This window comes from Mobula hypostoma, chromosome 2 (genome assembly GCF_963921235.1).
Source record: "Mobula hypostoma chromosome 2, sMobHyp1.1, whole genome shotgun sequence".
Lineage (NCBI taxonomy): Eukaryota > Metazoa > Chordata > Chondrichthyes > Myliobatiformes > Myliobatidae > Mobula > Mobula hypostoma.
The window spans coordinates 221,394,569-221,420,567 of record NC_086098.1 but is presented as its reverse complement, the minus strand read 5'-3'; the positions used below and the strand labels follow the sequence as shown (position 1 = coordinate 221,420,567).

The 25,999-nt window shown below is 44.5% G+C and overlaps 1 protein-coding gene and 1 long non-coding RNA gene across 4 annotated transcripts in view; one reads left to right on the top strand and one right to left on the bottom strand.

The window, feature by feature from the left end:
- LOC134342867 (solute carrier family 12 member 5-like) overlaps positions 1–25,999 on the bottom strand; it is a 1,196,244-nt gene that overhangs the window by 890,474 nt on the left and 279,771 nt on the right. The window lies entirely within an intron of this gene.
- Positions 7,832–25,999, top strand: part of LOC134342869 (uncharacterized) — a 30,383-nt gene continuing 12,215 nt past the window's right edge. Inside the window, exons 1-2 of the long non-coding RNA XR_010017128.1 lie at positions 7,832–7,959; positions 8,165–8,389. This is a non-coding gene — a long non-coding RNA (uncharacterized LOC134342869). The remainder of the gene's footprint in view (positions 7,960–8,164; positions 8,390–25,999) is intronic.

The following is a 25,999-nucleotide window of genomic DNA, read 5'->3' as shown; positions in this document are numbered from 1 at the left end:
AAAGGTCTGAAGGTAGGTCAGTTACCTGGACCTGATGGACTATACCCCAAGGCACCAAAGGAGGTTGCTGAAGAGACTGTGGAGGCATCAGTAATGATCTTTCAAGGATCAATAGATTCTGGCATGGTTCCCAAGGACTGTAAAATCACTCCACTCTTCAAGAAGGATGGAGGGCAGAAGGAAGGTACCTATAGGCCAGTTAGCCTGACCTCAGAGGTTGTGAAGATGTTGAGTCAATTTGTTAAGGATGTGGTTTCAGGGTTCTTGGAGGTACATGATAAAATAAACCAATGTTAGCATGGTTTCCTGAAGGGAAAATCTTGCCTGAGAAATCTGTTGGAATGTTTTGAAGAAACAACAAGCAGGATAGACAGAGAATCGGTGGATGTTGTATTCTTCAATTTTCAGAAGGCCTTTGACAAGGTGCCACACATGAGGCTGCTTAACAAGTTAAGAACTCATGTATTACAGGAGAGATACTAGTATGGTAAGGCAGTGGCTGATTGGCAGAAGGCAGAGTGGGAATAAAGGGAGCCTTTTCTGGTTGGCTTCCAGTAACTAGTAGTGTTCCACTGGGGACTGTTCTGGGACCACTTCTTTTTATGTGTTATGTCCATGATTTGGATGGCGGAATTAGTGGGTTTGTGGACGATACAAAGATAGTTGGGGGGGCAGGTAATGTTGAGGAAAAAGAGAGGCTTCAGAAGGACTTAGACAGATTAGGTGAATGGGCAAAGAAATGGCAGATAAATGGAGTGTCAGGAGATGTATGGTCATGAACTTTGGTGGATGAAATAAAAGCATAGACTATTTTCTAAATTGAGAGGACATTCAAAAATTGGAGGTGCAAAGAGTTCTCGTTCAGGAATTCCTGAAGGCTGGTTTGCAGGTGGAGTTGGTGGTGAGGAAGGCAAATGCAATATTAGTATTCATTTCATGACGACTAGTATATAAAAGCAAGGATGTATTTTGAAGCTTTGTAAAGCACTGGTAAAACCTCACTTGCAATATTGTGAGCAGTTTTGGGCCCCTTATCTTAGAAAGGATGTACTGAAATTGGAGAGGGTTCATAGGAGGTTCATGGAAATGATTCCTGCATTGAAAGGATTATATATAAGGAGTGTTTGATGGCTCTGGGCCTGAACTCACTAGAATTCAGAACAACGTAGATGACCTCATGGAAACCTGTTGAATATTGAAAGGCCTTGATGCAGTGGAAGTGGAGAGGATGTTTCCTATCTGGGGGAGTCTAGGACCAGAGGGCACAGCCACAGAATAGAGGAACATCAATTTAGAATGGAGATGAGGGGGAATTTCTTTGGCCAGAGGGTGGTGAATCTGTGGAAATCATTGCCATAGGCAGCTGTGGATGCCAAGTCATTGGGTTATTTAAGGCAGAGGTTAGTACACTCTTGATTAGTCAGGGTGTGGCCAGTTATGGGGAGAAGGTGGGAGATTAGGGGTGAGAGGGAAATGGCAGATGAAATGAAATGACTCATTGGGCTGAATGGCCTAATTCTGCTCCAACATCTTACGGTCTTATGGTCTAATATACAAACGTGTATAAATATGTTACCATATACTACCTTGAGACTTATTTCCTTGCAGGCATTTACGGGAGAAAAGGGAAAAAATAGAATTATGTGAAAAAGTATAAATGAACAGGCAGACTGGCAAACAACCACTGTGCAAAAGAAAACAAAATGCGCAAATAAAAATAGAATCAGAATTAGAATCCTTTATTATCGCCAAGTATGTGGACACATACAGGGAATTTGATGTCGGTTTCCCTGAGCTCTCGCTGTACAGAATCAAAAAGCAAACAAAACAATAGTGCAAATAATCGTGAACTATATACAATGAAGTATGCCTGTGTATGTACAGGTGGACTTGGTTTATAATAGACTAAAATTCAAGTGTTCATAAGACTGATGGCATACGGATAGAAACTGTTCTTGTACCTATTTGTCCTGGCATACAGTGACCTAAAGCGCCTACCAGAAGGAAGGAGTTGGAACAGGTGATGTCCAGGGTGTGATGGATCTACAATGATGCTACTTGCTCGCTTCCTGACTCTAGATGCATATAAGTCCTGGATCGAGGGCAGCTTCACACCAATAATCCTTTCCGCAGCCCTGACGGTTCTTTGGAGTCTATTCTTGTCTTGTTTGGTAGCTGATCCAAACCAGACAGTGATGGACGAACAGAAAACAGACTGGATTATTCCTGAATAGAATTGAATCAGCAGCTCCTGAGGCAGGTTGTACTTCCTGAGTTGAAGTCGGAAATACAACCTCTGCTGAGCCTTTTTGATAAGAGTGTCCGCGTTGGGTGTCCACTTCAGGTCCTGGGAGATTGTGACACCCAGAAACCTGAAGGTCTCCACAGCAGACACAATACTGTTGAGTATAGTGAGTGGTGGGAGTATTGGGGGGCTCCTCCTGAAGTCCATTGTCATCTCCACAGTCTTGAGCGTATTTAGCTCCAGATTGTTCTGACCACACCAGAGGGCCAGCAGTTCCACCACCCGTCTGTATGCAGACTCATCACCGTCTCGGATAAGGCCAATGACAGCTGTGTCGTCTGCAAACTTCAGGAGTTTAACAGATGGATCCTGTGAGGTGCAGTCATTAGTGTAAAGGGAGAAGAGCAGTGGGGAGAGCGCACATCCCTGGGGGGCTCCGGTACTGATTGTCCGAGTGCTAGAAATGATGCTCCCCAGCCTCACTTGCTGCACCCTGTCAGTCAGGAAGCTTGTGATCCACTGACAGATGGCGGGGGAGACAGTGAGCTGGGTGAGTTTGGAGCGGAAGATTTCTGGGACGATGGTGTTGAACGCTGAGCTGAAGTCAACAAACAGGACCCTCGCAGAAGTTCCTGGGTTGTTGGGTTGTTGAGGTGTTGTACTATGTAATGCAATGTATGTATCCCATGTTGACTGCATCATCCACTACCTATTACTGAGAATATGAGTTGTGAAATGTCTTTAAGTGTGAGCCCGTAGGTCAGACTACCAGTATGGAGTAGAGGTGAATGAAGTTATCCATGCTGGTCATTTTCAGGAACTGCGAAACTGTAAAAGAAATTGACATTATGACTAGATGTCCATAAGACCATAAGATATAGGAGCAGAATTAGGCCATTCGGCCCATCAAGTCTACTCCGCCATTTCATCATGGCTGATCAATTTGCCTCTCAACCCGATTTTCCTGCTCTCTCCTCATAACCTTTCACACCCTGATTTATCAAGAATTTATCAGCCTCCGCTTTACACTCAATGACCTGATCTCCACACATGCCTATTGTGACAAATTCCACAGACTCACCACCATGTGGCACAAGAAATTCCTTTTCGCCTCATATCCATTCTAAAGTGACATCCCTCAATTCTGGTTCTAGACTCCCCTACCACAGGAAATATCCTCCTCACATCCACTCTATTGAGGCCTTTTAACATTCAGTAGGTTTCATTGAGATCCCCCCCACCCCCATTTTTCTAAATTCCAGCGAGTAAAGGCTCAGAGCCATCAATTGCTGTTTATACGATAAACCTTTCATTCCCGGAATTATTTTTGTGAACCTTTTTCGGAACCCTCTCCAATGTCAGCACATCCTTTCTTAAATAAGGTCCCCAAGACTGATCACAATACTCCAAATGAGCCCTCACCAGTGCCTTATAAAGTCTCAGCATAACATCTGTGCTTTTATATTCTAGTCCTTTTGAAATGAATGCTAACATTGCTGTTGCCTTCTTCACCACCTGCAAATTAACCTTTAGGATAAGACGAGGAAACACACACCAGTCCTCAACAAGGGATCAGAAATGGAAAGGGTGAGTAATTTCAAGTTCCTGGGTGTCAATATATTGATGCAGTTACAAAGAAGACATGACAGTGGCTACATTTCATTTGGAGTCTGAGGAGATTAGGTATGTCACCAAAGACACTCACAAGTTTCTACCGAATGCATGTGACAGTTCATTGGTAGCTCAAAAGGCAAGAAATTCGACTAAAAACATCACTGAAACACCTTTCCTGGGGTAAATTTTGTTGAATTACCACCACAAACAGTGAGGTAGCGAGGCAAGTTCGAGGGATGGGCCAGGATGGTGTGTTGCTGAATCGATGCAGATGGAGTGATCCATTTGGAGAGGAGAAGTCGGGGCAGAGAAGTTCTGATGCCCGTACAACTGTCACAGGTGCAAAGTTGGATCTCTCTCGGTATCAAGATGGTTTGAAGAACTTGAGAGCTTCTTCAGGCTGGGCAGCAAAATCTGGGCCTGGAGCAAGTCTCTGGGCATGGTCTAGGCCCTGAGTCCTTCACAGTAGCCGGGTACCAGTGCAAGGCACCACACACTGTTTAGACAATTTTAAACACCAGCGCACATTGGAGGTGAGATGGTGATGTCAACTCCTCTCGCCAGGGCACCAGACCCCTTTGCTGTTCCATTGTTTGGTCAATTTAAACACCAGCCCAGATAGGCCAAAAAGACAGGGTGTCAGAATCTGAGGACAGAGCAGATTTTGCTCACTCTGTGCAATAGTCATTCCTCTCTCCATGGCACTGAGGCTACGAAGACAGCCCCGGCTGCTGTGCTCCTCGCCTGCTAATATGAGGAATTGATAAGAAAGGCTTTGGGCCTACTTTGGGCTGCTCCAGGCTTTGTATCTGAGGACTCAATTTGATTTGGAATATTGTTGTTTGCTTCAATTCTTCGTCTGATTTGTGTTTATTTTTCCTTTATCTTGCGCATTGGGGGTTGGTCTTTAATTTTTTTTGTTTAATTGGGTTATTTCAGGTTTCTTGCTTTGTGGCTGCCCTGTAAGCAAACAAATCTCAAGGTTGTATAATTTATACATTCTTCGATAATAAATGTACTTTCAATCTAGAATCTTGAATCTTTGAAAATACCATGGAGAGCATTCTAACTGGCTACATCACAAATTGGTATGAGGTGGCCACTGCACAGGATATAAATAAGCCGCAGAATGTTGTGAACTCAAACAGCTCCACCATGAGCACTAACCTCCCCAGTATCCAGGGCATCCTCAGGGAACAATGCCTCAAAAAGGCGGCATCCATCACTCCATGCCCTGTTCTCATTGCTGCTATCAGGTACAGGAGGTATAGGAGTCTGAAGGCACATACGTACTCAATGGTTCAGGAATAGCTTCTTCCCCTCTGCCATCAGGTTCCTGAGCAGACATTGAACCCATGAACACTACCTCACTACTTTTTCTTTTTTCCTCTTCTTGCACCACTTACTTAATTTAATGTTAAAAAACTATACTATATACATATATATATATATTTCTTACCGTAGTTCACAGTATTTATTATGTATTGCAACGTACAGCTGCCGCATAACAACAAATTTCATGACATATGCCAGTGATATTACTTCTGATTCTGATCCTGCATGAGTCCTGACGAAGGGTCTCAGCCCGAAACGTCAACTGTACCTCTTCCTAGAGATGCTGCCTGGCCTGCTGCATTCACCCAGCAACTTTGATATGTGTTGCTTGAATTTCCAGCATCTGCAGAATTCCTCGTGTTTGAGGATTCCAAAGTCACTTTGCACCTCAGATTTTTCAATTTTCTCCCTGTTCAGAAAATAGTCTGCACTTTTATTCCTTCTACCAAAGTGCATAATCATACACTTCCCAACACTGTATTCCATTTGCCACTTCCTTGCTCATTCTCCTAATCCATCTAAGTCCTTTCACAGCCTCCTTTCTTCCCCAACACTATTTGCCCCTCTATCTATCTGTATCATCTGCAAACAGGGCCACAAAGCCATCAATTTTGTCATGCAAGTCATTGACATACAATGTAAAGAAGTGGTCCCAACACCAATATCTGTGAAACATGACTAGTCAGAGGCAGCCAATCAGAAAATGCTCACTTTATTCCCACTCCTTGCCTCCTGTCAATCAACCAATGCTCTATCCATATGACATAGGAGCAGAATTAAAACAGTCAGCCGTTGAGTCTGCTCTTCCATTCCATCGTGGCTGATTAATTTTCCTTCTCAACCCCATTCTTCTGCCGCCTCCCCATCACCTTCAATGTCCTTACTAAATGTGAACAAATCAGCCACCCTCTTTAGATATGCCCAATGACTTTGCGTCCACAGTCGTCAGTGACAATGAATTCCATAAATTCACTGACTCATTACTGTTCTAAAGGGACATCCTTGTTTTCTTTCGATGAAGAGTCCTGTTGATCCATGGCCTTCTCTTGTGCAAAGATAAGGCCACCCTCAGGTTGGAGGAGCAACACCTTATATTCCATCAGGGTACCCTCCAACCTGATGGTATGAATACCAATTCTTCTTCGGTGAACCTATTTCCCCCTCCCCCTTCCTCTATTCCCCATTCTGACCTTTCACTTCTTCTCACATGCCTATTACTTCTCCTTGGGTCCCCTCCTCCTTCCCATTCTCCTATGCTCCACTCTCTTCTCCTAACAGATTCTGTCTTCTCTGGCCCTTGACCTTTCCCACCAGAAGGCTTCAGTTATCACCTTCCAGCTAGCTTATTTTCTCTCCCCCCACCTTATTATCCAGGAATCTTCTCCCTTCCTTTTCATTCCACCAACAGGCAACCACTGAGGAGAATATCATACTAGACTCGAGTGACTGCATTAGTACTTGCTTAACACCTTATTTTCAATCTACATAGCCACCAATCTGGTGGCATGAATATCAATTTCTCCTTCTGGCTAAAAAAAAATCCCTCCCCCTCCTTTCTTCTTCCATTCTCCATTCTGGCCTTTTACCTCTTCACACCTGCCTATCACCTCCCCTTGGATTCTCTTCTCCTTCCCCTCCAGTCCACTCTCCTCTTCTATCAGATTCCTTCCTCTCCAGCCCTTTATCTTTCCTACCCACCTGGCATCACCCTATCACCTTCCTGCCATCCTCCTTCCCCTCCCCACACCTTGTTATTCTGGCATCTTCCCTTTTCCCTTCCAGTCCTAACAAAGTGTCTCAGCCCAAAACATTGACTGGCTATTCCTCTCCAGACCTGCTGAGTTCCTCTAGCACTTAGTGTGCGTTGCTTTGGATTTCCAGCGTTGGCAGAATTTCTTGTGTTTATGCCTTATGGAAGCTTAACAAAGACGTTGTTGTGACAGGAGTGCACAACAGAGGTCACTCCAGGACATACATGGACTAACTTTCCCACTCAAAACTCCCACAAGTGCACTTCACAAGGAATCTGGATACCTAATTGTGTCATCAGGGCGTCAGGTTGTTGTTCCTCTCCATGCCTTGTGGCACATCAGGCAACAACCTTGCCATTCCATGGAAACCATAGAAACTACAGCACAGAAACAGACCTTTTGGCCCTTCTTGGCTGTGCCAAACCATTTTCTGTCTAGTCCCACTGACCTGCACACGGACCACATTCCTTTAGCATTTATCTGTTTTCTATAAGGCCAAGTTGCTAGGTGCAAGGAGCTGGCCGGATTCAAACCCAGAACCATTCATCTCGAAGTCCAATGAGGATGCCACTACACCACTGGACGGCAAAGGCTCTCAGATGAGCAAGCACTAGATCAAACATACCTGACTTTCCTGAATTATATATTTAATAGCACATTTTACTCCCACAAATGTGCATTTTTAATAACATGGCACAGAAAGATGCAGCACCATGCATTGAATTTAAAGTTAAAATTTATCATGAATTCAAGACAAAGTACTCGCTGACAACCCTGCATCAGCCAGTGAGTTGGAAGTGGCCTGTGGTGCATGATTCACAGTAAACAGTCAACTGTGTGACAAATAAAGCTGATTTGCTGTTAACAAAGGCTACATGAAGCACAGGGGAAACAGAAATGACAATTGCTTCTTACAAAAAAAACAGGGCAATTTCCTCAGAAAAAACAGACTGAGCTGAGGGAGCGACATATGATACCTCTGCATATCCTGGCTAAGATTTTTACTGCTATGCTGTAGGTATTTCATTTTAGCAGTTCTGTAAACGCAGAGTGTTCTGTTTTTAGGATGCTTTAGTTTCAGCTGAAAGATACGGTGATGTTCATCTTAGGAATGTTGTGTCAGCCGATCAGGATGGTAGGATCAGGAGAAAGTTCGACAGAGCAGGGCAGAGTGAGATTTGTGATGGGCAGTGTGGTTCACAGGTATTTTTTTTGGCAGGAGCTGTGAACAGTTCAGGAGGGAAGATGGCCAATGATGCCGTGGGAAGGAGCGTCCCCACTGAACAAGGTGCTTTGTGCAGATGAATTGCTCTAAGAAGGAAGGGTCAGTACTCCTTAGAGAGAGCTTGTTTGTTCGAGATGGATTTCGTGTGACGTTCGGAATGTGGTGTGTGCTTTGACGTGAACCATGGGTCCAGAGCACGAGTAAAAAGACAACTTCAAGGTGAGCTCCAACAATGTGCACATTTGGACTGATTTAACTGCATTGGCCCCTTTTAATTTTTCCCTTTTCTTTTTCCTACTAACTGTTTGATAAAGCTGCAATTCGTAAATATGCTTTATAATTTTATGCAGTGTACAATTTGTTATTTCTTGCTGACCGACAATTTTGTATGGGTAGTATTCACGCAGCATTCACTCAAATCGAGGTTTCTGTAAAAGGAACATCACGACGTTCCTCTTTGGGTGAACCCCAAATCATACCAGCCCTAGACGCCTGTAGTTTGTGAAAGATCGCTTTCTCACTGCTGAGTTCCATGGCTGTTAATGGGGCTGGCAACAAGCCAAGTTTCCATACGAGCCCAGTGAGGCGGCTTCACTGATATTAGAATTGGAATCAGATTTATTAACACTGATAAATGTTGTCAAATTTGTTGTTCTGTCAGATTCAGAATAAGGTATATTATTATTGACATATGTTGTGAAATTTGGTTTTCTGTGGCTGCAGTACAGTGCGATAGTGAGGTAGTGTTCATGGGTTCTTGGATAGTTCAGAAATCTGATGACGGAGGGTAAGAACCTGTTCCTAAAACAGGCTCTTGTACCTCCTCCCTGATGGTAGTAATGAGAACAGGGCATGTCCTGGATCGTTGGGTTCTTAATGATGAATGCCATCTTTTCAAGGATTCACTTCAGCAGCATGATGGAGCTGGTGAGCTTGCAAATTTCTGTAGCTTTTTCTGGTCCTGTGCATTTTCTCTGCCACAGTGATGCAACCAGTTGTAATGTTCTCCACATCTGTAGGATTTTGCTCAAGTCTTTGGTGCAATACCAAATCTCTTTAAACTTCTAATGAAAGTTCTAGTCAAAGTGAAGGATAATCCAAAGAGCTTTTACAGATATATTAAGAGCAAAAGGATTGTAAGGGATAAAATTGGTCCTCTTGAAGATCAGAGTGGTCGGCTATGTGCGGAACCAAAGGAAATGGGGGAGATCTTAAATAGGTTTTTTGCGTCTGTGTTTACTAAGGAAACTGGCATGAAGTCTATGGAATTAAGAGAAACAAGTACTGAGATCATGGAAACTGTACAGATCGAAAAGGAGGAGGTCCTTGCTGTCTTGAGGAAAATTAAAGTGGATAAATCCCCGGGACCTGACAGGGTGTTCCCTCGGACCTTGAAGGAGACTAGTGTTGAAATTGCAGGGGCCCTGGCTGAAATATTTAAAATGTCGCTGTCTACAGGTGAGGTGTCAGAGGATTGGAGAGTGGCTCATGTTGTTCCATTGTTTAAAAAAGGATCGAAAAGTAATCCGGGAAATTATAGGCCAGTAAGTTTAATGTCGGTAGTAGGTAAGTTATTGGAGGGAGTACTAAGAGACAGAATCTACAAGCATTCGGATAGACTGGGATTTATTAGGGAGAGTCAACATGGCTTTGTGCGTGGTAGGTCATGTTTGACCAATCTATTGGAGTTTTTCGAGGAGGTTACCAGGAAAGTGGATGAAGGGAAGGCAGTGGATATTGTCTACATGGACTTCAGTAAGGCCTTTGACAAGGTCCCGCATGGGAGGTTAGTTAGGAAAATTCAGTCGCTAGGTATACATGGAGAGGTGGTAAATTGGATTAGACATTGGCTCGATGGAAGAAGCCAGAGAGTGGTGGTAGAGAATTGCTTCTCTGAGTGGAGGCCTGTGACTAGTGGTGTGCCATAGGGATCAGTGCTGGGTCCATTGTTATTTGTCATCTATATCAATGATCTGGATGATAATGTGGTAAATTGGATCAGCAAGTTTGTTGATGATACAAAGATTGGAGGTGTAGTAGACAGTGAGGAAGGTTTTCAGAGCCTTCAGAGGGACTTGGACCAGCTGGAAAAATGGGCTAAAAAATGGCAGATGGAGTTTAATACTGACAAGTGTGAGGTATTGCACATTGGAAGGACAAACCAAGGTAGAACATACAGGGTTAATGATAAGGCACTGAGGGATCTGGGAATACAGATACAAAATTCCCTAAAAGTGGCGTCACAGGTAGATAGGGTCATAAAGAGAGCTTTTGGTACATTGGCCTTTATTAATCAAAGTATTGAGTATAAGAGCTGGAATGTTATGATGAGGTTGTATAAGGCATTGGTGAGGCCGAATCTGGAGTATTGTGTTCAGTTTTGGTCACCAAATTACAGGAAGGATATAAATAAGGTTGAAAGAGTGCAGAGAAGGTTTACAAGGATGTTGTCGGGACTTGAGAAACTCAGTTACAGAGAAAGGTTGAATAGGTTGGGACTTTATTCCCTGGAGCGTAGAAGAATGAGGGGAGATTTGATAGAGGTATATAAAATTATGATGGGTATAGATAGAGTGAATGCAAGTAGGCTTTTTCCACTGAGGCAAGGGGAGAAAAAAACCAGAGGACATGGGTTTAGGGTGAAGGGGGGAAAGTTTAAAAGGAACATTAGGGGGGGCTTCTTCACACAGAGAGTGGTGGGAGTGTGGAATGAGCTGCCAGACGAGGTGGTAAATGCGGGTTCTTTTTTAACATTTAAGAATAAATTGGACAGATACATGGATGGGAGGTGTATGGAGGGATATGGTCCGTGTGCAGGTCAGTGGGACTAGGCAGAAAATGGTTCGGCACAGCCAAGAAGGGCCAAAAGACCTGTTTCTGTGCTGTAGTTTCTATGGTTTTTATGGTTTCTAAATATAGCCACTGCTGTGTATTGCATCAATATTTTGGGCCCAGTATAGTTTTTCAGAGATGTTGACAGGCAGGAACTTGAAACTACTCACACTTTCCACTTCTAACTCCTCGGTGAGGTGTGTTGCTTTGACCTGCTGATGTCCACAATCAATTTCTTGCTCTTACTGATCTTGAGTAGAAGGTTTTTGTTGTGACACCACTCAGCCAGCTGATCCTATTTCTGAATGATATCCGTCAGATATCATTTGAGATTCTGCTGACAACAGTCGTGCCATTGGTGAACTTAAAAATGGCACTTGTGCTGTGCCTTGCCTCGCAGTCATGAGTGTAGAGAGAGTAGAGCAGTACATTAAGCACAGATCCTTGAGGTGCAGCGCTGCTGATTGTCAGCGAGGAGGAGATGTAATTTCCAATCCACACTGATTGTGGTCTCCTGATGAGGAAGTCAAGGATCCAGTAGCAGAGGGAGGTACAGAGGCCCAGGTTTTGAAGCCTATTGGTTAGTACTGAGGAGATGATGCCATTGAATGCTGAGCTGCAATCAATAAACAACAACCTGGCATAAGTATTGCTGTTGTCCAGGTGGCCTCAGACTGATTGGAGAGCCAGTGAAATTGCATCCACTGTAAAACTATTATGCCAGCAGTACAAAGCAAGATATAAAAATTACTCTAAGTTACAACAAACCAGAAAAAATGTGAAAGAGGAGTATTCATGACTTCAGAAATCTGATGGCAGAGGGGAAGAAGCTGTTCCTGAAGTGTTGTAAACACAAAATACTTTGCAGACGCTGGGGTCAAAGCAACACTCACAACACGCTGGAGGAACTCAGCAGGTCGGGCAGCATCCGTGGAAATGATCAGCCAACGTTTCGGGCTGGAACCCTTCATCAGGACTGAAGAGGGAAGGGGCAGAGGCCCTATAAAGAAGGTGGGGGGAGGGTGGGAAGGAGAAGGCTGGTAGGTGCCAGGTGAAAATTGAATTCTCCAACTTCTGGCAATTCCCTCCCCCTCCCTTCCCCCATCCCAGTTTCACTCTACCCCCTCCCCCAGCTGCCTATCACCTCCCTCATGGTTCCGCCTCCTTCTATTACCCATTGTGTTTTCCCCTATTCCTTCTTCACCTTTCCTGCCTATCACCTCCCTGCTTCCCCTCCCCCACCCCTTGATCTTTCCCCTTATTGGTTTTTCACCTGGTACCTACCAACCCACCTCTTCCCTCTGCAGTCCTGATGAAGAGTTCTGGCCCGAAATGTTGACTGATCATTTCCACGGATGTTGCCCGACCTGCTGAGTTCCTCCAGCATGTTGTGGGTGTTCCTAAAGTGTTGAGTGTGGGTCTTCAGGCATCTCCCTGATGGTAGAAAATGAGAAGAGGGCATTTCCCAGATGGTGAGGGCCCTTAACAAACTGTAAATGGATCAGTGGGCGACAAAGCACAAGATTGTTGAACCTGATGGAATTTCAGTATTCCCAGGATTGCACTGGGCTGCTTGGATGTTGTTTATATTCCTTGCCAGACATTGAATATAAGGAGAATCCCTGGAGACATCTAATAACATATGCTGCTTCCATCAGGCGTCAGAAACGTTCATTCTGGTGAAATATGGACCGCTTCCAGTGAGAGCTATGCCTGCGGAGAAATTTCAATCTAACTATCAGCTGGAGGTAGTGGGTTACTAATTACTCACTTGTTGTGTGACGTGTGTTGGAAAAGGCTCGTGATTTGTATTATCACAGTAAGTCTGCTAGAGAATCAAAGCAGTGAGAGCCCAACTGTTTAATTTGAAATAAAAGCAATATATTATAACCGTCGTCTCAATAGGATTGAAGCTGTTAACTGTGTCTTGAATGTAACATGATGCCATTATTTTATACCTTGAGCAATCAGCGAGACAAAAAGGCTTTGTGCTTTGACAAATGACAGGAAATACTAATCACTGCTCGGTGGTAGGTCTGTGCATTTTAGACCAAGAAAAGAGATATCTAGTCAAAGACAAATAAAAGTAAAACAAATGTAATCAAGGATCCGGAGAATAAAGCATAGAAACGATGCAGGGAGAAGACAGTGCATGGTAGGACCATTCAAGAATCAAGTTTATTTGACCAAATTTTTGTACGTTAACCAAAGAAATCTAACTTGGTGGACAAGTGTTTTCAGATAACTGATGCTGATTCAAGATTCAAGTTTATTTATCATGTGTTATATTGTAAAGGATTCATCTTTGAGCTTGTCGAATGTCTCACCACCACTGTGGCCTTGGATATAACAGAACGTTGATTACTACTGTAGGAACAACCGTAGGAGCATGAAAGTTGGGTAAATACAAAGTTGGGACTCGTGAAGAGTGGTGACAGATGATGATAGGTTCTGATTCTGTGGTTTGAGCTGGTGCTATGCATTGGTCTACTTACTGCACCATTTCATATTACTGGCGTAGAAGTAGAGCAGTCAGGGCTGGAGGGATGGATTTTGAGGCCTCAGTGATAGTCAGGAACAATCCAACAGGTCGACTAGGAGGTGTGCTGCAGTAAGAAGGGCAGGTGCACATCTAGATAGGTGTTTCAGTGCTTGCTATTCTGTCCTAATAAATTAAGTTTTGTAGTTCTAAGTAGGTAATTGGGGTTGATATTTTTCTGCCTATCCAAATCGGGTCTGAGAAACTTTTGATATAACGTAATATTTTAGCATAGTCAGCGAAGGGTCGGGCAGGTGCAATAGAAAGCAAAATGTTTAGGAGTAAGGGTAAGAAGGAAGACCTCCCATGTGAAGAACACCAAGTACAAGGTTGGGCTGGTATCTTTGCAGAGTTTGATTAGCCTGTCCAATTTGTTGGCAGGCCATGGTGTGCCAGTGGGTTGGATGTACCAGCTGGACCCCCGAGGGGTAAAGATGGGTTACCATCTTGTGTCCATATTATAGGGGTTAAGGTTCTCAGAAAAGAGAGGGAGCCAGAGATGAGCTTTTAGGCTAGTAACAGACATCACAAAACAACATGGGATGATACCTTAAACATGAGGTGGAGGCATTGATTCAGTGCTGCATGATCATAGCAGAGGCCCCATGGTTGGTACAGACCTGTGCTAAGGAGATAGAGCAAAAGGATGTCAAGATCACCTGCCGCCCAGCCAAAGTCCACCAGCAGAAAGTGACCCAAAGGGTTAATTGGCAACCACACCCAGTGAAGGTCTGGGCTCTGATTTTGCAGGGTGAAGACCCATTTATCTGGCACACAGATCTTTGGTTTAATGGTGAGGATTGGGAAGAGAGGGTGGAAAGTCGTCTTCCTCTCTTTGCACCCCGGCCCTAAAAAGAATGACCAACTAGGGTTACTATATCCACAGGAATGTGGTCTGACCAATCTCCCTCCTGACGCGCCCCTGAGCCTGTGGGGTCTCCCAGCACTCTGCGGCAGTCCTGTACTCCACAACAATTTTTAATCCAAATATAGGAAGAAATTGAATGGAGACCCGAAATGGTGACCACCTCGATGGTGAGTAAAGGCTACCCCTCCAAGAAAGGGGAGGAGCTGGGAGATCAGTACAGAGAGAAATCGGTGGAAATATTAGAAGCGATTTTGTTAAGGATATTGGATGTTGTGGGGGAGGTGGAGTGATCTTATCCAACTGGGAAATGGATGTCTTGGGAGGATTGTCTACAAACCATGGGATAAACAATGTTCTACAGGGAACAGTTGGGGACAAAAGGTCTTTGTGGGACAGGGTAATGGCCGCGGTAAAGGTTAAGCTTCCCTCTCTGTTAGACTGAGATTTAAACTCTTGAGAAGAGTGGTTCACAGTGGAGGAGGGGTTTAAGGCTCTCCGTCAGTGGGCCCTGATCACTTATCATGGTTCTGTTCGGTAATTCCCTAGGTCCCTTTAAATTTACTTTGTGTCACGATCAGGACCGTTGACTCCTTGTTTTCCTTAATTCATTGTTTCCCTGTGTTTCTTGGGCTCTGTAATCAAAGGCACTTGAGTCTCAGCTGAACGAGCAGTATTTAGTGTCGGGCTGACAGCTACTCGGCGCTAGATCGTCATCGGATGTCACCGAAGCAAGTGTGAGCAGGTCACCCTGCTGGAACGAGCCAAGTTACATCGCCGGAGCTACTCAAGTCTTCTCTCTGAAGCGAGAGCCAGTAGGTTGCCTCTCCTCGCCGGAGGCAGCCTGTTAAGTTACCTTGCCTGATCGAGCCGCTCAGCTAGCTCGCCGGGGTGAGTCCGTCAAGTTAACCCGCCCGAGTGAGACTAGAGCTGCTGTCTGTTTCCTGGGCCACATCAAGGGCTTGCCACCACTTGGAGCCATTCCGTATCAACGTATGAACTGTCTATTGTTGTGTGGTACCGTCTCTTCGTGTCCTCGTCTCTGCTGAGTAGGTCCAGCTGTTTTGCTGCTACCCTGAGTTGGGGAATCCTGTCTCTCAGTGTTCTGCATCCTGTGTCTAAGAAAAGCCCAGGCTCTGATATTCCAAGTTCCAAGTCCAGGTCCCGAATTCTGAGTTCAGAGTTCCAAGTCCAAGTCTGAGTCTAGCCACGCTTATTCCCACTTCTGCTTTGCTCACTCCTTGATCTCCCTCTAAACAATCCTTGCTTCCCTGCTTTCCTAGTAATGATTAATAAACTCTATTCTTGTTGACACCACAAAACGTGTTTGTGTCCTGCTTTTGGGTCCAACTGTGCTCCAATCTGCGCCTGGTAAGGCATGAAAATGCCCGACGCAGGCCTCTCATGGTCTGAGTTGACGTTCCCCTCCCCTGTGCTCCGCACTTGTGAGATCACTGGGATTTATGAGAGTGGGGACGGCCCTCCAGAGGATTGAAATTTCACCTTGACCATGGTTAAAACAACAAATCTGCAGGAAATAACACTGCTCCATTCTTTAGGGTCGGTGGAAGGGAGGACAGTAGGATTGGCTGTTGGGTTTTTGGAGAAGCTGGATCATGTAGACAGCGCTTGTAGCCAGGTGAGGGAGATAGAAGCTCAAAATGGAGGGAGCTCCCGCCTGACCTGCAAGGAGATGTTTTTGGTCCAGTTCAAGGCAGGCATCCTGAAGGAATGGGGGGATGGGGTACACACCGTGGTCTTGTATGCTCAATGGAAAGACCATTGTCAGCATAAGAAGGGAGAGGAGTTGCCGAGGACACAAGGGCTTCGCTGCTTCCTCAGCTGATGGGGAGAAGAATTCTCCTTCTACCTCTTGCCTGAGGCGCTGCAGAAGGCCTTCTGCGACAGGCACAGTAGTAGCAGGAATCCAGCAGTGGGTGATGCCTTCCCACCTGTTCCGGTAGGGACGTGGTCAAGGCTTCTGGCAGATATGCTCAGCAAAACTTTCCAAACCTGGAGAACTGAGGCTTTACGTACCTATTGTGGGACATTGGGGGAAAGGAAAATGTACAATGATGGATGGCACTAGTCAATACTGGGGCCGAGCATACTGTTATCCCAGGCAACCCCAACAGTCTGAGAGGTCTCCGGTTGATGATAGAAGGACAGAGATGGGTACTCATCCCAGCCCGGGCGGACACAGTAAAGGTGGCTATCTGATCACGGCAGCCAAGACCTATGTCAGCGCTGGTCACAGCTTGCACTGAGTGCATTTTGGGTATGGATGGTAGATCCCTGTAGACCAATAGGTTTACTTTCGGGTGGATCGAGCGATGGTATTGGTGGAACTGGCCAAGTGGGAGCCCCTCACCATCCCGCCTCCAGCCAAGGTGGTGAACAACAAGCAGTTCTGCACACCTGGTGGCACCAAGGAGTTCGGGGTGTTCCCAGATTCCGACGCACTCATGATGAGTGCATCAGAATTCGGGAGCCCCTGATTCCTGTCACTCAGAATGACACCGGATACTGGGCATGAGGTGAACTGGTCAGCTATGACTGTTGATGGGACTGTAAAAGAGGTCCAGTTAAGGGGTGCTATGTACCAGTGTATGATCATAGTAAGATTGAAGTACTAATGTTGAAAGTAATACAGCAATCTGTGAATAATTGCCATTACTGCTATGATGGCAGGTTCTGAGAGGGAGTAACGTGTGAGCCACTCTAGTGCAGAGCAGTGCAGCACTACTACGGTGGTAGGTTTGATTCCCAACTAGGGTTGCTAACTGTCCCGTATTAGCCGGGACATCCTGTATATTGGGCTAAATTGGTTTGTCCCATAGGGGACCGCCCTTGCCCCGTATTTCCCCCGCTAAGGTACAGCGATCCTATGAAACTGTTAGTAAGCCGAAATGGTGTAAAGCACGGAAGCAGTTACCATTAATTTATATGGGAAAAATTTTTGAGCGTTCCCAGACCCAAAAAAATAACGTACCAAGTCATACCAATAACACATAAAACCTAAAATAACACTAACATAACTAAGCTTCGTTTATTATTGCTTGTGTTGTTCTGCTGAGCTCTATGGGCATGTTCTGTTGGTGCTGGAATGTGTGGAGACATTGGCGAGCTACTCTAACACACCTTTGGGTGTGCTGGTCGTTAACCCAAAAGAGGCATTCTGCTATATGTTTTGATGTACACGTGTTCCATCAAAAGGTGATCAGAAATGGCTCAGACAGACAAAAAGGCACAGATTCCACTTATCTATCTAGAACTACATTTATTAGGACAGAATAACAAGCATTAAAACACCCATCTAGGTGTGCACAAGTCCCTCTCACTGCAGAATACCTTCCACTCGATCTGTGGGACTGTTCATGACCAGCCTGTTTGAGAGGCGTTGAAAAACTATCCCACACAGTTCCCTGACAATTCTACTTTTATACCGTCACCATTACAGCACAGAAACAGGCCATCTCGGCCCTCACCACTGATATGAAATGGTGCAGTAAGTGGACCAATACATAGCACCAGCTCAAACCGCTAAATCAGAACCAATGATCACCTGTCACCACTCTTCACAAGTCCCACCCTTGTATTCACCCAACTTTCATGTACCCACGATTGTCTCCACAGCAGTGATCAATATTCTGTTACGTTCAAGGCCACAGTGGTGGTGAGACAGTAAATGAACATGAAGATTAACCCTTTAAAATATATACCACCCCTCGAATGTCACCACCCCGTTACATCCAGCCCACAGTCATTAGTACAAATCCTGCCAGTGTCGTCACACATTTCAGCACCAACAGAGCATGCCCATAATGCCCGGCAGAATAACGCAAGCAATGTACAACAGCAATAAACCAAGTCCTGCTCCAACCCACATCCCTTAACATTGGATGGGTTTCCAGCTCCAGCCTCCATATCCAGGAAGCAGCCAACTGCACTCTTACATGCTTTACTATCATAAAGAAGCCATATCAATGCAATTTGTTTTGCCATCCACAGGTACAACACAGAACAGAGAAAGGAGTAAGAGAAATGAAGGAAGCAAAAAATACTGAATCAGTAACAGGGAAATTCAGTGGATAGAGCTTCTGCCTCATGGCTTCAGAGACCCAATTTCAATCCTGACCTCAGGTCCTGTCTGTGTGGAGTTTGCATGTGCTCCCTGTGACTGCATGGGTTTCCCTTCAGGTGCTCCAGCTTCCAAGGACATATGGGTTGGTAGGCTAATTGGTTGTTGTAAGATATCCCAGTGTGTAGAGGATCTGGGAATAGTCAATAGCAATGAGGGGTGAATAAAATAAAATCGGGTGAATGGGTGGTCGATGGCCAGTGTGGATGTTTTAGTTCTGTGTAAGTCCACAATTCTGTGAAATCAGTGAATCAATGGCTATAAATAACTATTTTCTATTAAGCACAGATGAGCCCTAAATTACCTACGTAAAATGAGAAAGCCAAGGAACAAAAGGAAACAGAAGACGTATTACTAAGCAGCTTTTCAACAACTCCAACTGTCAAAAGGCATATTTCAGTTGAACACTGAGCTGAATTGAAATATGCCTTTTGATTTTGTGTTTTATATTCTGTGTCTTCGCTCTTTTTTTTGTTGCCGTTTGCCCTTTTTTGCGCATGAGGGAAGGAGGGATTTGATGTTTTTCTTTGAATGGGTTGGTTCCATGGTTCTTTGTTTCGTGGCTGTCTGTGAGGAAGATGAATTTCCAGGTTGTATGATACATATATACTTTGATAATAAATGTACTTTGAATCTTCAATCTTGAATCTCATTGTTTTTCAACACTGTGATGCCCCATGGCACTCTATCCCCTAATGTAAGACAAATGTGATTATTTGTAAGGTGGTCACTTCTGAATTCATCAAATCATTCAAGGTATAGTAGTTTATTGTCCAAAGAACGGAACTCTCCACACTTGTAACCTGGCACACTCAGATGGCATACGTTCCTAAAGGGGTAACTGAATGTTATAGTTGCATGGTTTGTGTGCATGCAGATAGCTTAGCTCATGATGAAGGAGAGAGGTCCATTGCTTTCCTATTTGCAACAATGAAGAAGTAGAGGTGATTATGACTGATCTTTTTAGAAGGAATCTGGATGGGTAGATGGATTTGGATAATAATGCTTATTGGGTCAGGTGAAGTGTGATGGAATATACTTCTGTGGAGTACAATCACCAACACAGATCAGTTGCAAACATAAGAAACTCTGCAGATGTTAGAAATCCAAAGCAACACACACACAAGTAGCCGGAAGAACTCGACAGGTCAGGCAGCATCTGTGGAAAAGAGTAACAGCGATATTTCAGGCTGAGACCTTTCTTCAGCATGGATCAGTTGGGCTATTTTGCATCGTACGTTTAATGTACGTTGCTTATTATAAACTCCTGCTGTTAAGTCCTTGAAAGGTAGACCGACACAACTGGGCAAGAGTGGTGGGTGTTGAAAACAAACATTATTGAAGGCCTCATGTGGAGGCTGCAACAAATGTGTGAGAATGAATCACAATTGTAAGTGTTTACTTGAATTTCCAGAATAAGGAAACATCAATCAGAAATGGCAGAACTCACTTTTGACTCTGTTTAAAAAAAAACAAAAAAAAAATGATTTTCAGACAACAACATTAAGTGTTCAGATTTCTGGGCACTGTTAACTGCACTTGATACCTCTGCCCACTCGTATTCCTGTACATGATCAATGACTTTAAATGTATTTGTGCTAAGTGCAGATGTGAGCTGTGTTGTGTGACTGTGTGCTTTGAGCATCTTGCAGCAGGTTGAAACCCTGCTGATCAGCACTGACAATGCAGTGATCACACCCACCCATCGCAAAGCAGAAAGTGGCAGCTGCTGAGGTCATTTCTTTGCTGGACAGGGGTCAGGATGCAACAGACATGGCAATGAGGTGATGTGAGTATCTGAATAATTCGTAACGAGCTACCTGTTTCTTGCAGGATACTGCCCATCTGTCTGCAAAAAATAATGCTGCAAAATAGGTGCAAATGGAATAGGAAACTGCTATGCTGTGAGCTCAATGCATTAGTCGTAGGAAGACAGCAATTAAATCTTGAACAGCGATCAGCTGCATTGCAGGGTTATGTTATTTCACTGTTGTTCATCCTGTGAAGGAGGTCCAGGATTATGCAAGTGATGAATCCATCCTTGCCTGGCTGGCATGAATAGCTAGCAAGGTCACATTGTTTTTCTCTCCCAACAAGTTAACCTCGAGTTTTGGATATGCTACGTGTGTTTGTCAGATTCATTTATATCTTGCCTTTATTTTTAGAGTAGGGGTTACCACCTTTTCCTGAGTCTATCTCCAAAGAGAGGGAGATGGCACTCAGCTGCCGCTTTATTAGGTAGACTTCTTGTTAATGCAGACATCTAATCGGCCTCTCATGTGATGCAACTCAATGCATAAAAACACGAAGAGGTTCCATTGTTGTTCAGATTTATTTATTTTTACTTATTGAGAAACAGCGTGGAATAGACCCTTTTGGGCTTTTGAGCCAGTAACCCCTGCTTTAACCCCACAGAACAATTTACAAAGACCAATTAACCAACCAACCGGTCTTTGGACTGTGGGAGGAAACTGGAGCACCCGGAGGAAACCTACGTGGTCACGGGGAGAACGTACAATCTCCTCACAGGCTGCGGTGGGAATTGAACCTAGGTCACCTGTACTGTAAAGCATTGTGCTAACCACTACGCTACCATGCCGATCAAACATCAGAAGGGGGGAAAATGAGATCTAAGTCACTTTAACCGTGGAATGATTGTTGGTGTCAGACGGGGTGATTTGAGTATCTCTTAAACAGCTGATCTCACGAGATTCACATGTACAACAGTTTCAGTTTACAGAGAATGGTGCAAAAATGAAAAAAAAAACATCCAGTGAGCTGCAGTTCTGTGGGTGAAAACACCTTGTTAATGAAAAAGGTCAGAGGAGAATAGCTAGTCTAGTTCAAGCTGACAGGAAGGTGACAATCACTCAAAATAACCATGTGTCACAACAACAGAAGAGCATCTCTCAATGTACAACACATTGATTCTTAAAGCGGATGGGCTGCAGCAGCAGATGGCTACACCAGATTCCAATTCGGTACCTAATAAAATGGCCACTGAGTGTAAGTTTCAGTTTGATTCGCCACTGATTTAAAATATAAGATAATAAACTTCAGTTCAGACATTAACTGGCTCCTTTTCAAAAAGTCATACAAGAAAATTGTAAAAGTGAATTCCATTTAGAAAAATATACAGGATGGTCTGACGTACATTTTTGAATCTCTCACCTCTTTGGCTCAGATTTTAAAAGATTGCACAGGGCAGGATTTATAACCAAAGACAATCAATACTTCATTTCTAATAATTTTACAAGTGCCTGAAAAAAAAAGTTTGCAATCTCTCAGTACCTACGTCAGATTTAGGATGCAGTGGCATTTTAATGACATGTTGTTTACAGTTTTATCTTAGATCTGCAGAATCATATCAAATTTATCTAAGTTGTTAATCAAACTTCGTCAGTTTTAATATCACTGCCATATGTCATGAATTTTTTTACTCTGTGGCAGCAGTTGAGTGCAGTACATTACAAGTTATAAATTACAATAAAAATATTATGTATTATATTAAAGCAGTAGCGCAAAAAGCAAGAGGAAAAAATGAGTTTGTGTACATGAGTTCATCGTTCATTTAGAAATTTGGTGGAGAGGAAGAAGCTGTTCCTAAAATGCTGAGTGCATATAATCAGGCCTCTGTTCCTCCTTGATGGTAGCAATAAGGTGGCGGCTTGTTCCGGGTGATGGGGGTCCTTAATGATGGATACCACCTTTTGAAGATGTCCTTGATGCTGGTACCAGTGATGGAGAAGGCTGAGGTTGTAACTTTCTGCAGCTTGATCTGACCCTGTGCAGTGGCCCCTCCATACCAGACAGTGATGCAACCAGTTAGAATGCTTTCCTCAGTACATCTGTAGAAGTTTGCTAGAGTCTTCAGTGACATACCAAATCTCCCCAAACTCCAAATGAAATATAGCCACTGTTGTGCCTTCTTTGCAATTACATCAATATGTTGGGCCCAGGATAGACCTTCCGAGACATTTGAAACTGCTTACCCTTTCCACTGCTGATCCCTCAATAAGGAATGGTGTGTGTTCCCTCAGCTTCCTGATGTCCACAATCAATTCCTTGGTCTTAGTGATGATGAGTACAAGGTTGTTGTTGTGATTCCACTGAACCAGCTGATCTATCCTACTCCTGTACGCCTCCTCATCACCATCCAAAATCTGCCAACAATAGCTGCGTCATGGCAAATTTATAGATGGCATTTGAGCTGTTCTAGCAACACAGCTGTGGATGTAGAGAGAGTAGAGCAGTGGGCTAAGCATGCGTCATTGAGGTTGGCCAGTGTTGATTGTCAGTGAGGAGGAGATGTTATCTCCGACCTGCACTAACTGTGGCCTTCCAATGAGGAAGTCTAAGATCCAGATGTGAGGAAGGTACCAAGTCCCAGGTTTTAGAGCTTGTAGATTAGAATTGAGGGTATAATGGTCTTGCGTGCTAAGTTTTAATCAATAAACAGCAGCTTGACATAGGTATAACTATTCTCCAGGTAGTCCAAAGCCGAGAGGAGAGCCAGTGAGATTGCATCTACTGTAGACTGATAGTGCAGACAGGCAAATTGCTGTGGGTTCAGGTCCATGCTTAGGCAGGAATTGATTCTGGGCATGACCAACCCCTCAAGGCAACCTGGCATGAATAATATTTCTTGTCAACAGGTGATATTAGAAATTGTTTGATGCATAGAGTGCTGCAAGTTCCTCACAAAACTGCAATAAGACTTCCTTTCTTTAATTCTCCAGCCGCCTTGGAGTAAGGATTGGTATCCGCTTGTACTACAGCTTTCCCAAATTTCATGTACATGACCACAAATCCAGTGAAACACCTCTCTGCATATTCCTTCCAGTTAAGTAACAGTCTGTTATGCTTTTCTTTCCAAAATATATCACTTCTCATTTTCCCACATGACACTCCATCTGCCAACCTTAAACCACCTGGACACTTTCCCTTCTTACCCCCTCCCATTAGATTTAAAAGCCTGAAATCTCATACCACCAGGCTCAAGGGCAGCTTCTATCCCGCAGTTACAATGCTACTGAAAGTGTCACAAGGGGGCATTGGCGGCAGACCCAAATGCAAGACACAGACACTGAAGTACTAGGAACAGGACAGGACTAGAGACTAGAGTTAGGGATGTGACTGGATGCAGACTACGAGCTGGGACAAGAACACAGACTTGGGCTAGGACATTGGCTAGGCAAGCTGGACCAGGATTAGGAACTGGAAACAGGGAACCTGGGCTTGGACTCCGAGCCAGAGACTGGACAAGGACCCTGAATCTGGGTCTTGGCTCGCGCTCGGACTCCAGAACTAGGCGAGGACATGATGTGGCAACAGGACTGGACATGGCTTGGGTTCCTTGAGGCGAGGACATGACGAGGCTTGGGTTCCTCGAGGCGAGGACATGACGAGGCTTGGGTTCGGACTCCGAGCCAGAGACTGGACAAGCACCCAGAACCTGGGTCTTGACTTGGGCTCGGACTCCGGAACTAGGTGAAGACAGGACATGGTCTTGGGAGACAGGACTAGGTGAGGCTGCAGGACAGAATGAGAGACTCCTGAGCAAGATGAGGGAACTCCAGTACAGGACGAGGGAATTCCAGCACAGGACGACGCATATGGACAGCACGAGGCACATGGACAGGACAAGAACACCTTGACTTGGTCGAGGGAGACAGGAATGCAGAGCCTTGGTCTTCGGAGACAGGAATGCAGAACCTTGGTCAAGGGAGGACAGGAATGCAGAACCTTGGTTGAAGGAGGACCGGAACGCAGAGGCATGGAACACAGAGCTGGGACCCCTCCTTGGGAAGAGGACTTGGGGCCAGGGCTCTACACAGAGTCAGGACCCCTCCTAGGGAGCGGGACGTAGGGCCGGGACTCGTACACAGAGCACAGAGAGACGGTTCCCAACACAAGGTATCAGCAAACGGCTGGAACTACCTAGCGAAGGCGTGGACACAGAGACGGTTCCCAACGCTAGGTAGCGGCAAATGGCCAGACATACCTAGCGAAGGCATGGACACAGAGACAGTTCAAAACAACGATAGACAGTTCCTTATCTTGCTCCGGCAGTTGAAATTGACAGCGGTGCAGGGGAAGGTTGAAGGTGAGAGTTACAGGCAAGGCGAGGCGAGGCTTCAGGTAAGGCAAGGTGAGGCAAGGCAAGGCGAGGCAAAGGCTCCAGACACTGGTTTCAGGGCAAGGCTTCAGGAGGAAGGGGCAGAAAATGAATTCAGACAGGGGGTTTGGACATGAACAATCCAGCAACCAAAGCTGAACCAAGGAGCTATTTATGTAGCCAGCCCAGAATGTGAATCAGCTTCCTCAATTAGAGCACCTAACAGAAAAAGGGAAAACCAGAAAACTTTGAATAAGGAACGATGGACCGGACTGTGAACCAGAATCCGGACTTCACGGAACAGACCATGACAGAAAGGTGTTCTCGTATGATAAGATGGACTCTTGACCTCACAATCTATCTCATTATGACCTTACACTCTATTGTTTAACTGCACTGCTCGTTCTCTGTAGCTATTACACTTTATTCTGAGGGACAGAATTCCTTTACTCAGGAGCGAAATGTCGTCGGTACTTTTTTCCATAGATGCTGCCTGGCCTGCTGAGTTCCTCCAGCGTTTTGTGTGTGTTGCTTGGATGTCCAGCATCTGCAGATTTTCTCTTGTTTGACACTTTATTCTGAATTCTATTATTGTCTTACCTAGTGCTACCTCACTGTATAATGATGTTATCTGTATGAATGTTAAGCAAGACAAATTTTTAACTCTACCTCAGTACATGTGACAATAATAATCTAATTCTCATTCTAGTTCCATTTTCACTGTTTCAACTGTTTAGACATTGCTGGAGGTATAGCATTTAAAGTTCACGGTTCCAAGTACATATATGTCACCATATACAAACCTGAGATGTAATTTTCTTGTGGGCATTCACAGCAAATACAAGAAACACAATAGAATCAATGGAAGACTGCCCCCAAAAGAATGGACAAACAACCAACAACAAATTGTGCTAATACAAGAAGAAACAAAAATTGATGGTAATAATAGTAAGTACAGTAAGTAAGAAATAAACATCAAGAACATGAGATGAACAGTCCTTGAAACTGAATCTATTGGTTTCGGCAACAGTTCGGTGATGGGGTGAGGGAAGTTGAGTGAAGTTATCCCTTCTGGATCAAGAGCCTGATATATGTGAGGGATAATAACTGTTCCTGAAGCTGGCGGTGTGAGTCCTGAGGATTCTGTTTGTTCTCCCTGATGGCAACACCAAGAATAGAGCATAGCCTGGATGGCAGGGGTCTTTGAAGATGGATGCTGCTTTCTTGTGACAACACTCCATGTAGATGTGTTCAATGGTGGGGAGGGCTTTACCTGTGATGGACTGGGCTGTATTCACCACTTTTTGTAGGTTTTTCCATTCAAGGACATTGGT